Source organism: Malaclemys terrapin, chromosome 9 (assembly GCF_027887155.1).
Source record: "Malaclemys terrapin pileata isolate rMalTer1 chromosome 9, rMalTer1.hap1, whole genome shotgun sequence".
Taxonomy (NCBI): domain Eukaryota; kingdom Metazoa; phylum Chordata; order Testudines; family Emydidae; genus Malaclemys; species Malaclemys terrapin.
The window spans coordinates 7,955,007-7,967,891 of NC_071513.1; positions in this window are offsets into that span (position 1 = coordinate 7,955,007).

Sequence of the window (12,885 nt, forward strand, 5' to 3'; positions counted from 1 at the left end):
TGGCTGGGTCATATATTGAGTGCCATAAAAGCGCCATTCCAGGGGGCTCCATGGCCAACCCGATGGGTGCTGCTAAGGGAAATCTTTCCGACGATCGTGCATGCAGCACTCGCACACCTGATTGGAATGGACGTGAGCAACACATCTCGAAGAACAAAAGTTATGAGAAGGAGAGTAACCTTTTTTTTTTTTTTTTTGAAGATGGTCTTCCTCATCCAGTCATCTCTGCTGGGGAGTTAGTGAGCTCGGTGCATTAAGGGCTCCCTAAATGAAGGTAGAATGGAGTTTCTTCCAATAGTATAACTGTTTAATTCACTCACATTCCTCTATGTGTGTGTGTATATCTATATGTCTGAACAGGATGTTCCTTCCTAACTATAGATTGTTCTGAGACACTTTAATAGAGAACAAAACAAAACTATAAAGGTAAGCGGATAAAGAGAACATTTTCATTTACAGCCTTGACATTCTGAGCAGTCAATTCTCTTCTCTTTCTAAGGGCCAGATTTTTCTAGCATAACTCATGTTGGACACTAATATAGGCCAAACTCCATGTAGGCCTATGGGAATTAGGTGTCTAACTACCTTTGTGGATTTGGGCCTTACTCAACAGATAGTCCCCTAGCTCAGTGGGAATACTCATGGAGTAAGTTGCTACTTAGTGTGCATAAAGTGTCAGAATCTAACCTTATATGAATGTACTGGATGTGTATATTGGCACATGAACACCTCATTATCTATTTGTCTGCTCATGGGAACATTTTATTTTTGTTATTATTTATTAATTATTTTCTTATTTATTACTTCTTGAATTTCTGAAGTGGCCATCACTATAAGATCTTTTACTCATGTGCCCTACAAACAACTATCCCATTACACCATCCTTCTCCGCATACCCTCTTGGTAGTACTATGTCTAGAAATGGAATTCAGTGCCGTTGAGCCAGAGTTGCTAGTAAATTGGCCTTTGGTCAAACAGTACTTCCTGAAAGCAACACTTTGGTAAATATGGATGTGACGGGTTGGGTCACAGTGACCCCCTTGGGACTGTCACCTGTTGTGCTGAGACTACCTCTGAGCCCATTTTCTCTGCTAATTTGGGCCTCCAGAACCCCACCTTGTCAAGTCAAACACACCAGTCTGTTCCAGCACAGACCCAGGGTCTGAATCATGTGCCCCAAAGCTGCAGACGTAACTGAAAACCGCTTAAGAAGTGCTCCTGTCTCTAGCACCCAGACACCCAGCTCCCAATGGGATCCAAACCCAAAATAAATCTGTTTTACTCTGTATAAAGCTTATACAGGCTAAACTCATAAATTGTCCACCCTTTATAACACTGATAGAGAGATATGCACATATGTTTGTTCTCCCACATTTTAATTACTAACTCTGGGTTCAATAATAAGCAAAAGTGATTTTATTAAGTATAAAAAGTAGGATTTAAGTGGTTCCAAGTAATAACAGACAGAACAAAGTAAGTCGCCAAGGAAAATGAAACAAAACACGCAAGTCTAAGCCTTGATTAAGAAACTGATTACAGATGAAATCTCACCCTCAGAGATGTTCTAATAAGCTTCTTTCACAGACTGGACTCCTTCCTAGTCTGGGCCCAATCCTTTCCCTTGGTATGGTCCTTGTTCCAGCTCAGATGGTAGTTAGGGGATTTCTCATGAATGGAACCTCCTTTGTTCTGTTCCACCCCCTTATATAGCTTTGGCACAGGGTGGGAATCTTTTGGCTCTCTGGGTCCCCACCCCTCCTTCTAACTGGAAAAGCCCCAAGTTTTAGATGGATTCCAGTACCAGGTGACATGATCACATGTCCTGTGAGACCCAAAGCCTTCATTCTTCCTGGCCTGACCCACAGGAAGGCTTGAAAGTAAACAGAGCCATTTACAACCAGTTTTTCTAGATTCCAAACCACCATTAATGGCCCCACTTTTCATAATTACAATAGGACATCAGAGTTATATTTCATAGTTCTAGTTTCACATACAATAATGATACATTTATTTAAATAGAATGACCACACTCAGTAGATTATACGCTTTGTAATGATACCTTACAAGAGACCTTTTGCATGAAGCATATTCCAGTTACATTATATTCACACACATTAGCATATTTTATAAAATCATATGGAGTGCAACGTCACAATGGGCCTGCTGCAAAGCCCTTTGAAGTCAATGATCAGGCCCTCTGGGAACAAGAAATACAGATTTCTACCCTCCAGCATCCCTAACTCATGGGTAGGAAAAGATGCTCATATTGAAACCTGCATGCTAACAGCAGGTTTGTGCAAGATCGGTGCTTATGGCAGCATGTGCATGTGCACTAGCATGAGTGTTTTTCTAATATAGATTACTCACGATCAGATGCTGACTCAGATGAGGTAGTGTAACTTTCAGTGACTTTACAGATGCCTCTATACTTCATAATGCCTTATAATTTGGATATGGCCAGGACATCTAATGGGGAAATTAACCAATGTGCTCTGTCTCATATATTACATAATGAACTGGCTGCAGTCATGACTTGCAATCCTATTTCTTTTTGTTCAGATCAGCCACAACAGAAAGCATCTCCCTGCTCACTCCCCATACATTTGTTGGTGTGTAATGTTCCCACACTCATAGCGTGTTAAATATTGTTATGAGAAGGGTAATGCTCACCTATTAATGGTTGTTGATTTAATCACCTAGGATAAAACTCCCCATAGAACGTTGAGAGGCTGTGCAGTCAACCCACCCACAGGGTCATCATCTGGGGCTAATGGCCCAGACTCTGCTGGGCAACCCCTGTCATTGTCAATGTTAGCCCTGTGACTTAGCAAATAATTAGTTACAGAGAAGAAACATGGGCAGCATGGCCTCTCAAAATATTATCCAGCCTGAAATTCAAAGAGAAAAGCCTGCTTGGAGATGCAGCAGCTGCACTTGTGAACCCATTCTGCATAAAGAGCATAATTCTTAGGTGCTACAGATATTGTATCATCCTTTGTGCTCACCCCATCAAAAGAAAGAGACTCCACTAGTGATGTTCGGCAATCCCACTTTTGCTTTATTTAAACGACCTTAAAACCACCAGGCAAATCTTCCTTTCAATTATTGTGCTAACGCAAAGGGTGAAGATTTTAATTTCACATTTTTGGAGTCAGAGCATCGTGGGAACCATCAAATGAAAAATATCTGCCTGGAGAATGCAGACAATGGGGCTCCATCCCTGGTGGGTGTGAAGTACAGTGACTGTGCGCCAGACAGAGAATATTCAACTCATAGAGACACGGTTAGAGAGAAGCACCAATGCTTAGAAGTCCGAGGATGAAAAACTGGATTGTCTTGTTGGGATATTTCTGTTTTCACCTTTTCCCCCCTCTTGTGTTCCTTTCCTTTCTCCTTCTCCCTGAACAGGGAGCCTAGTTAATTGCAGCTCACAGTTCAAGAGATGTTCCCATCCCTGACCTGAACCATTTTAATATGCTCTAATTTTCTTTGTATTAAATATGCATCTGGTAGGAATGAGGATAGCAATATGAAAGGACAGAGGGGGAAGAAATACAAGGTTCCATTTATACAAATACTATAACTTTAATGTGTTTATCCTCACAATATCCCTGGGAGGTAGGGAAGTGTACCATTTCCCTAATGTTACAGATGGGGCCTGAGGCACAGAGAGTCTACATGACTTGTTTGAGGTGCACAGGAAGTCTATCGCAAAGCAAGGAAATTGTCTCAACCAGTACAGTAACTTCCCTCTCGCTGCTGCACTAACCAACCTGAAAACTACCATGAAGATTAAGAGATTCCAAGGCTGAAAGGGACCAGTTTGCTTATCTCCTCTGACCTCCTGCGTAACACAGGCCATAAAACTTTCCAAAATAATTCCTAGAGCAGATCTTTAAGGAGAAATATCCAATCTTCATTTAAAAAATTGCCAGTGATGGAGCATGCACCATGACCCATGGTAAATTGTTCTAACTGGTAAGTATCTTTCCAGTCAGAATTTGTCTAGCTACAACATCCAGCCATTGGCTCATGTTATATCTTTCTCTGCTAGACTGAAGAGCCCGTTATCAAATATTTGTTCCCCGTGTAGGTACTTATAAACTGTGATCTAATTGCCCCTTAACCTGAGGTCTTAAATTATTGGGTCTGCCCAGGGGACAGTGAGGGAATGTGTGATTGATTTGGCAAAGAGTACTGAAATGATGTGTTTGACGCTAGCGAGAGCACTGAACTGATGCATGTTTGTTTGCATAAGCACATGTGGGGGAGTCTGAGACTCGTATAGTTTTGTTGGGCATAGCAGTGACTTGCAGTGTGTGCGTGTTTATGTGTGTGCTTGTGGGTGGTATTTTTTTCATATTTACGGTGGAGAATATAGTGATTAATACATTTTATCGTAGAGAACAGTTGGGACATGATGGTTATTCTTACAGGGCAGGGACTATTGTTTTATTATTATTTGTAACTGATTGTGTGTGTGTGTGTGTGTGTGTGTGTTGGAGATGAGTACAATAATGGTGGGGAAAGGACACTCACATGGAAATTTTGCTAGGAGGCCCATTTTTCTACAAATCATTGTGCACATTCCTTCCTTTCTTTTTAGGGGCATGGAGGGGTTGTTAAATCAAACCCTAAAGATCATGTTAAAACATCAATTTGTATTACTGTTACTACTGTACTATTTACGGTAGCTTATCATGGAATAATAAAATCTGATTACTGTTGCCTACGTATAAAATCATTTCTGGTGTTAGCTTGCATTACTATAGCAGCACCAGCTTAGTTACTAAGAGTGTTACAATTACCCTTTGCTGGTCTCTGCCAGTTTTCAATGCATTCTGATGAAATAACTCTCATCTTTAGATACTGCATTTGTCGCTTATTCCATTGTTTGTTGATTTATTTTTAATTCTCTCTCTGTGTGTACACAATTGTCCATTTAGTTATGGCAGTTTTGTAACACACCACAGATGAAACAGTTGTTCAGTCTAAAGACAAGACAGAGTTTCTGGGTATATATTGTATGTGGAGCCTTCTGGCCCTGAGTATCAAATTCCAGTATAATGAGAACCTTGTGCTTGTTGTATACTAGACAGGAATTCAGCTTATACGGCCAGAGATTTGGCAGCAACCAAAGACTGAGAAGTTGCTGCCAAAAATGGCTGGATATTGTGTAAGCCCTTGTACTACACAGTGTGATAATTGAAAAGGTCCATGTGCAAAAGCTGAACTGGCAAATAAAATATATACAGTAAAGTGACATTTAACCATCGGTTGCATATCACAAACACACTGGATTTACTTGCCAATAAGAGTAGAATTTTGCCATATCATTGTGCCTATGATTAATAATGATGTGCAAAATTCCTAATGTTCACTTCTTTTTTTTTTGGAAGCGGGGGGGGGGGCTATTCAGGTGTGAATAAGTGATGAGTGAACCTCAAAGAGTTTAGAAGTTCAGGTTTGGTGTTTGAAAAGAATTTACAGTTTCAAAAGTCTTCTGGAAGGTGGGAACCTTTTCAAATCTGCAAAATAGGGCTAGAGATCTTATGAGAATGAGAATAGATTATTCCTTATACCTCTCTGTCTAGGCTAGGAACACAAAAGGAAAGTGTTTCTTTGGGTATTTTGGCATTTCCGGGTCACCTGTGCCAAAACATGATTGTGGAAAAAATATATCAAAAGTTGTCAAAACATTTCAGAACTGGAGGAAAAGTTCAATTTGAGTTTGATGCCCAAAACCACTGAAACCATTTCCCAGATAGATTGCCTATCCCTATCGTAAATTTCTCCACTCTCCTGAAAATACTACGAATTATGTGTGCTAGCTGAACTTCTCCTAGACAGTTCATTGACTGGAAGGATGCCATGGGTAACTCCATTCAGAAGTCCAACCTTTACATGGGCTCCTAGGTAAAAATCCACTTAACATGGCTTTATTGTCTTGCGATTAAAATATTTTTTCACTGTATGTTATGAGCGGCTGGACTCCTTTAGAACAGGAAAGTGCAATCTCATTTTATTCTGTAATATTTATATGCCACCAACGTTTAAGTTACTGATCAAAAGAAATAGTCAAAACACCAAGATGACTTCTTAAAATGAAATCAAAATAATTTCTGTGCCCCTGCTCCCCACCCCCTTAAATCATCTCTCCAAGGATGAAATGGAGGATGACAGGACTGAAGGAGATTAAACAGATGAAGACTATTTGTAGATAAATGGCAGACATCCTAATCTTCTTGATTTAAATTAAAACCTAACACTTATCCAGATCTCCGTCATGTCAAAAAAGCAACAAAAGAGAGGCATAACTAATTTCTCAAGTGCACTCCAGATTACATTATTTTCTGTAGCATCCATTGCAGAATCCTGTTTTACTGCATATTTGCAACTGAAGTCCTCAGATCAAATTTGGCTCTCTTTCTTCTAGCAATCTGACATCATTGTTTTAGTTTATTTGTTTGAAAGCCCTGCTATCCTACGCTAATTGCTTGCATTCCTGCACATGCTACCACTACCCTAATCATTGTAATTATACTAATCATGCTGAAGGACCTTGTGCTTGCAATACTGTTAATGCTACTGGACTCTATGGCATTGGAATGAAATGACAACTTCCTCTCATTGTTTTCTGACAAGCATGTACAATCTAATATAAACCTTCCTCCGCTGTGCCACAGATCACGCACTGTAATGTTACTTAGTTAGAAAATCTTAGAGCCCAATTCTCTGTTGCCTTATACATTGTGTGGTCTTTTATAGCCATGCTAAGTGGTTGCAAAGTGCTTTTGCCAATGTACAAGTGAGAGGAGAATTCCTATTTTATAGCAATTTAAGGCCTTTGCAAAGAAGCTACATAATTATCCTTATGATTTGGGGATAATCCATGAATAAGTGTTGGACAACTAGAGTTTTTTAACTCAAATTAATTGATTGCCAGTTCATTCTAGTTTAGCTAAAACGTGTACTTGCGTCCTGGACATTGCAGGGTACATCTCAAACATCTGTGTTCTGGAAGGTTCGTGGAGTAGCCAAGCTCACATATAAAATGTGTTAGTTAATGCAGATTGATTGGCAATCAGTTAACTGCAGTTGAAACTCTAGTGCAGACAAACCCTTAAATAACCTGTGTTAGGGGAAAATCTTCTTCTAAGTATAGGTTATTTCATTATAGACTTTTCTGACCTTCTACTGAAGCACCTGCTGGTGGACCTTGTCAGAAACATTGTACAGGATCTTAATCTAATCTGGTGTACCAGTTCCTAGGGTCCTTTGTTATTTCAATATTTCTGCTTCCTTTCATGGATGAAATCAGGAAGCACAGAAGCACACGAAAACTTTAAACTGTCCAAGACAGATCCTCTACATCTACACCAAGCATGTGGAAAGCTGTGTTGAGTGCGTAGCTGAGGATTCCCCTTGAATAGAAGGGAATAAACGGTTGGCATGAAGGTGTTGCATCTGGATCTATACATCAGTTCTACTCCCTGCACTCTCCTTAAAACATAGGGGATGTGTTGGGATAGCCTGGGGGAGAGAGATGATGTGGCCATAGCATGTTATTCTCTGGTTGTCCTGGGCCAGTAAATAAGCACCAAGAGAGCCAGTAGTGCACTGCTAATGTAATTTAGAGCAGTCCCGGGGTTGCTTTAGATTATATCTGGGATTTAACTATTTCCCCCAGGTATTCCCAGGATTGCGGGTGGAAAGGTGGCTTAAACACAGACTTCCTTCCTCCTTGGGGCCAGCACTGAGTAAAGCTCAGTGCTCACCCCGAGTATCTGGTTCACGCTTAGCTCTCTCACACACGTGAAAGAACCAATATTTCCTCAAACCGCCCCGAAGTTTGGGCTCCATTTGAGTGGTGGCAAAGCTTTGGGGAACGGGGATCTTATTTTATCCTAGAGTGTTTCAACCCATATTTCCTCCAGATGCAAGAAGTCTAATCTGCAGCTCTGAACGGTTTATAGTTTATCATTGACTGATTGGGCAAGTTATGCCATTTTATTTTTAAATGCACAGAGCACTTACTGAGCGGTACTTCTCCCCATGAAGAAAAATTCCACATTGAACGAATACATTTGTTTCATAGCATTCCATCTCGCAAGACAACAGATGGACGCCCTAAGCCTTTAGTAAATTCAGAAAAAAAAACAATATGCCGTCTGTCTGCTCCATCTAAAAACATAAGTCAAACCAAGATAAATGTGTCCCACTTGTTTAAATAAGTGGTGCAGGCACAGCTGCAATAAAGTTTCTGGCATTTAGTAATTCTCAAATACTTATACTCCTAGACAGACTAAGGAAAGAAAATATTTGTCATGTTTTAATAGATGTTCAGAGTTTTTGTTAGCTGCACACAGAACTATTTTGACAGACTGCTGGAACCAAGGAAACATAATGGACTGCATATTGGAGGGGAAGTCATTAATTGTACAGATCACATCTTTTTGTGTATTTCCATATGTATCACTAAACTAGTTTTGAGTGATGATTTGCATTATAATTAGCATTGCAAGAAGAAATGAACTTATTTGATACAATTTCCCTCTTTGCCTGAATCACAGAGTTAGCACTTTAGAAGGGACTGACAAATGAATAATCATATATTTGAATTGGTAAAGTGGATTGGGAAAAACAAGACTCGCAAGTACAAGTCTCCTGATAGCCAGTATACAAAATGTAATACAGCCACTCTCAAATAAGGCTGAGGATTAAATGATGAAATATTAGACAGTGGCTAATGAGCCATAATCATAAGCAATAGGGTGTTAAAGGAAAAAGAGGGAATTGCTATGAAACATTTTTTTTTCTGACTAATTTTTACATTTTTATTCTGGATACTTTCCCCCCCACATACGTCTGAATTGCTCTTTCTTGACAGTTTGGAGCTGAAACTAATGACTTGTGACCGTATAATGAGTTGTAATATTTAACTTGGATTCTGTGATCCCAAACATACTTGGAAGTTTTGTTCTACATGTGACAGTGTGCAGAAATGTCCTCCTACTCATCTCGTGTTTAGAATATAAGCAGCAATGTCAGATGTTCATTCTGCACTCTCGCCCTTTCCTTGTGTTCTGCTCTAGGGAGAAGGGAATATAGATTCCTTTCACTGAATTTTTCTAGGTTCTGTTCCTTTGGCTCTCCGCAATTGTCTAAAGCCTTTTCTGAAAACATCTCTAGCCAGGCAGCGCTGTGGGGGGGTTAGATCAGGGTACTCAAATGCTGTTCCTATTTCTGCCACTACCTTGTTCTGATACCTTGATTAAAGTCATGTAGGAAGAGATTTTCAAGAGTGCTCAGCATTGGGCCATCTCTGCTCCCACTGAAGTCAATGAAAGGCTCAGAGATATCCTAACTCTGCTGCTGTAGACATCCATGGCAAAACTCTCATTGGCTTCAGTGGGAACCAAGTCATGGTTATCCTGGCAAATCCCAAAGGGATGTAGCCTCCGCGAAGATCAAGCACCACCCAGCTCAGCCACCGACATGCAGGGCCCCCCTGGAGGTCAGTACGTTCATATCATGAGGATGTTTTTGCAGAAGCCGACTACCTGTGACAATTTGATCAATTGCCCTTGTAACTAAAATGGCCAAGGGTTTGTCAGCTGCTAAGACAAAAATGACCAAGGAAACCTTGTGAAAGGGCCGTTCGAGGAGTAAAGTTAGGTCGACATTATATGCTTTTGAAAATCCCACCCTTAGCTGCTTTGGCTCAAGCCTCAATCTGCCCATCCATAAAGCAGGGCTAATACCCACATTACAGGGGACCCTGCGATGCTGGAACAATTATCCTTTGGAAAGTACCATTGCATGCCTTTACTTTAGCTGGAGGAAATTTGCTACGTAAATGCCAAATACTATTAATATATTATTCTGTGAAAATATGGACACTGATTTTTTTTCCAAAAAAATAGTGGGAATGCCTGCTCGTAGTGATTTCAGTTTGAGATGACAATTTCTCATTAGACATAAGGACAAGTCAGGAAACGCTAAGCAAATCACTCTGTTAATGGGTCTACTCAATCTCCCTCTATCTAACTCATTTATCTTCTTCCCTTATTTTGAACGAAAATTCCCATTAACAGCTCTGCTCATCTAACAATAATTATCCTAGGAACTCAGCCTGAGGATCGCAACAGTACAAAAGTGTAGCTTTTCTGTGGCTCTTTGTTTTCTCTGGCTGGGATGCAGCTGTGCATTTAAATTAGGATGCTACCTGGAAGGATCACTGTTGTTATTCCTTCCTAGAAAGAGCAGCTATTTCTTTTTCAGAATCACTTCCACTCTAGAATTATTTCTTCCTTGATTCAGCTATTTTCTTAATCTGAGAAGACTGGCAATCACAAGCTGTCTGGCAGAGATGCCCTTGCATTTGCTAAAGAAGTAATTCTGCTGTCAGGTTCAGGTCACACCTCTTATTTTCACCGTAGTGTCATCATGGTTCCAAGCACTTTTCATTTATTGAAGCCCCAAGGTGATTTTAGTAGTGGAGTATCTGCGCCTTCCTTTGCCATCTTGGCTCTGGTTCATTTCTTCCAAGGCCTCATCAATATTCTAAGTCTCCCATTTTTCAGCTTCTACAAATATCCATTTATCATCTCATCTATCTACTTATCTATGGTACTTAGATGGCCCCATCACTAGAGTATCTGAGCATCTTCCACGAGTGCATTAAGTAATATGACTGTTCTCTTGTGCTCTCACCAGGGGGAAAATCGTGTGTGCAGTTAGTGTTTTGTTTTGGTAGGGTTTACACACACACACACACACACACACACACACACACACACACACACACTTTTTCTGTGTTTATGTTACAGAATGCAGGTCAAAGAAGTGCACCATGCACTTGGCAAGGAAGATGGTGAGGTTTGTGATGGTCCTTTGTTCCTGTGGGAGTTCATTCCACAGTTTCAGACCAGCTCCTGAGAAAGCTCTGTCTCCTGCACCGACGAGATTTATCCGTGTGGTGGAAAATTCTATTGTGCCTGAGGAGTGGCGCTGTTGAGCACAGTCTTCATCCTGGAACTTCAGGAGATCTTTCAGATCCCCTGGGCCCGTGCCACAGAGCCTCTTGTAGGTAAGGACTGAGGGCAAGATCCACAAAGAGCTTGGGCATTGGATCCTTTAGCGCCAGGGATCCCTATACAATGCATGGGGAGAGTTAGGTGCCTAAGAATGGGATTCAGTGGGAACCAAGTCATGGTTATCCTGGCAAATCCCAAAGAGATGTAACGGAGTGAGGAGCCCATAAAATAGTCAGTAGGAAAAGCTGAGGATAGGTTTGGCCCCTAGCTCTGAGCCAGCGGGAGGCGCCGATTTTTGCTCTGGATTCACAGCTGGGATCCCTCTCCTGGAGTTCGTGCAGAACTGGTTTAGCTGGCTTTCTCATAAAAAAAGGAGACAAAGACCCAGCACATTAAAACCAAAGCTTAGTGGTTAGGACACTCAGCTAGCAGATGGAAGAGTTGGGTTCAAGTTCTTGCTGCAAAAAGGCAGAGTGGGGATTCTCCCACATCCCAAGGGAGTGCAAATCAGGATTATGACACACATCCCCAAATATTGCCAATCCAGTCACCCCTTGTTGTCTCTTGTGTGAGGCCTGCTCTGTTAAGTAAGCTCTGAAAATATCTATAACATAGGGCCCCACAGACAAGGTAGATGGGGGAACACCTAATCTGAGCATTAGGTGTCAGCTAGGATGCCAAGCAGCTCAACAGTGTCAGGACTTAATGTAGTTTTGTACATGCCCACCAGCAGAAACTTAGATGCCTCTAGGGTTAGGCAGAAGCGTAGTGGGGGTTTAGAGGATCTATATTTCGGACTCAGTCCGTAAGTCCTTTTGTTGATCTAGCCCTGACACCTTGGACTTGATTTCTATGAGAAAGCCAATGCAGAGAGCAGAGGAGACCTTGGGTCTGTGCTCATTGCAGGACCTGGAATAGGGCAAGGAGAACTTCACATAACACATCTGCCTGCTCCATTGATCCGCCCCCTAATGGGCACATTGACCTGGTAGGTTATTGTAGATGGTATGCATACCAGTAATGACATAGGTACACAAATACTTGCACTGCCTGCTCAGGGACTTCTGAATCTTGCAGAGGTCCCCACAACATCTGCATTCATGGTTACCTGAGTACAGCATATATATTACATTCTCCATAATGCATCTACTTGTGAGCACGTAGCAATCAGGAGGATTGGCTAGGAAATGGGATTATTAATAGGGTAAGGAATTTTATACTGCTATGTCACTAGTTCACATCCAACCCAGATCAGTAGTGAATGAAAGTCATTAGCACTTAAAGGTTGGGAAATGAGGTAATGGCCTCAATCCATAGTGGATCACATTACAACTAGAGCTCTCCTTTCCTGCATCAACAGAAGTGTCAGTCCTAGAGTCTGGAAGACGCTTTCCCTTCAAAAAATGGGCAAAAACCAGGTCGAAGGCATACTGGTGGAGGAGTGTGTGAAAGCTTCAATTGCTGCTATTTCTGCCACATCCATTTTGTGGCTAAATAGAAGACGTCTATCCGGGCCTGCCAATCCGGCAAGTCTCAGGAGCGCTATATTCATTTTGAGAAAAGATGGTTCCGATCAATGACAGATTAAAAGAACATAGTCATAAATTATTCATGGTAATAAATGCCAATAATTGAAGCGTGCCAAACAGTGAAAACATTGACAAATGACATTGCTTGCTGCATAAACAGATACCGGATCAATATTAAAGAAAGTGTTACATTTAGATTAGGGAAGTGGAAAAAGTAGCAAAGGTGAAAAAAAAAATAATCAAAAGCAAACCACAGCCTAAAATCCATAAATCACTCAGTCATAAATAATTAAGGGACCACAAAGAGAACAATCCTC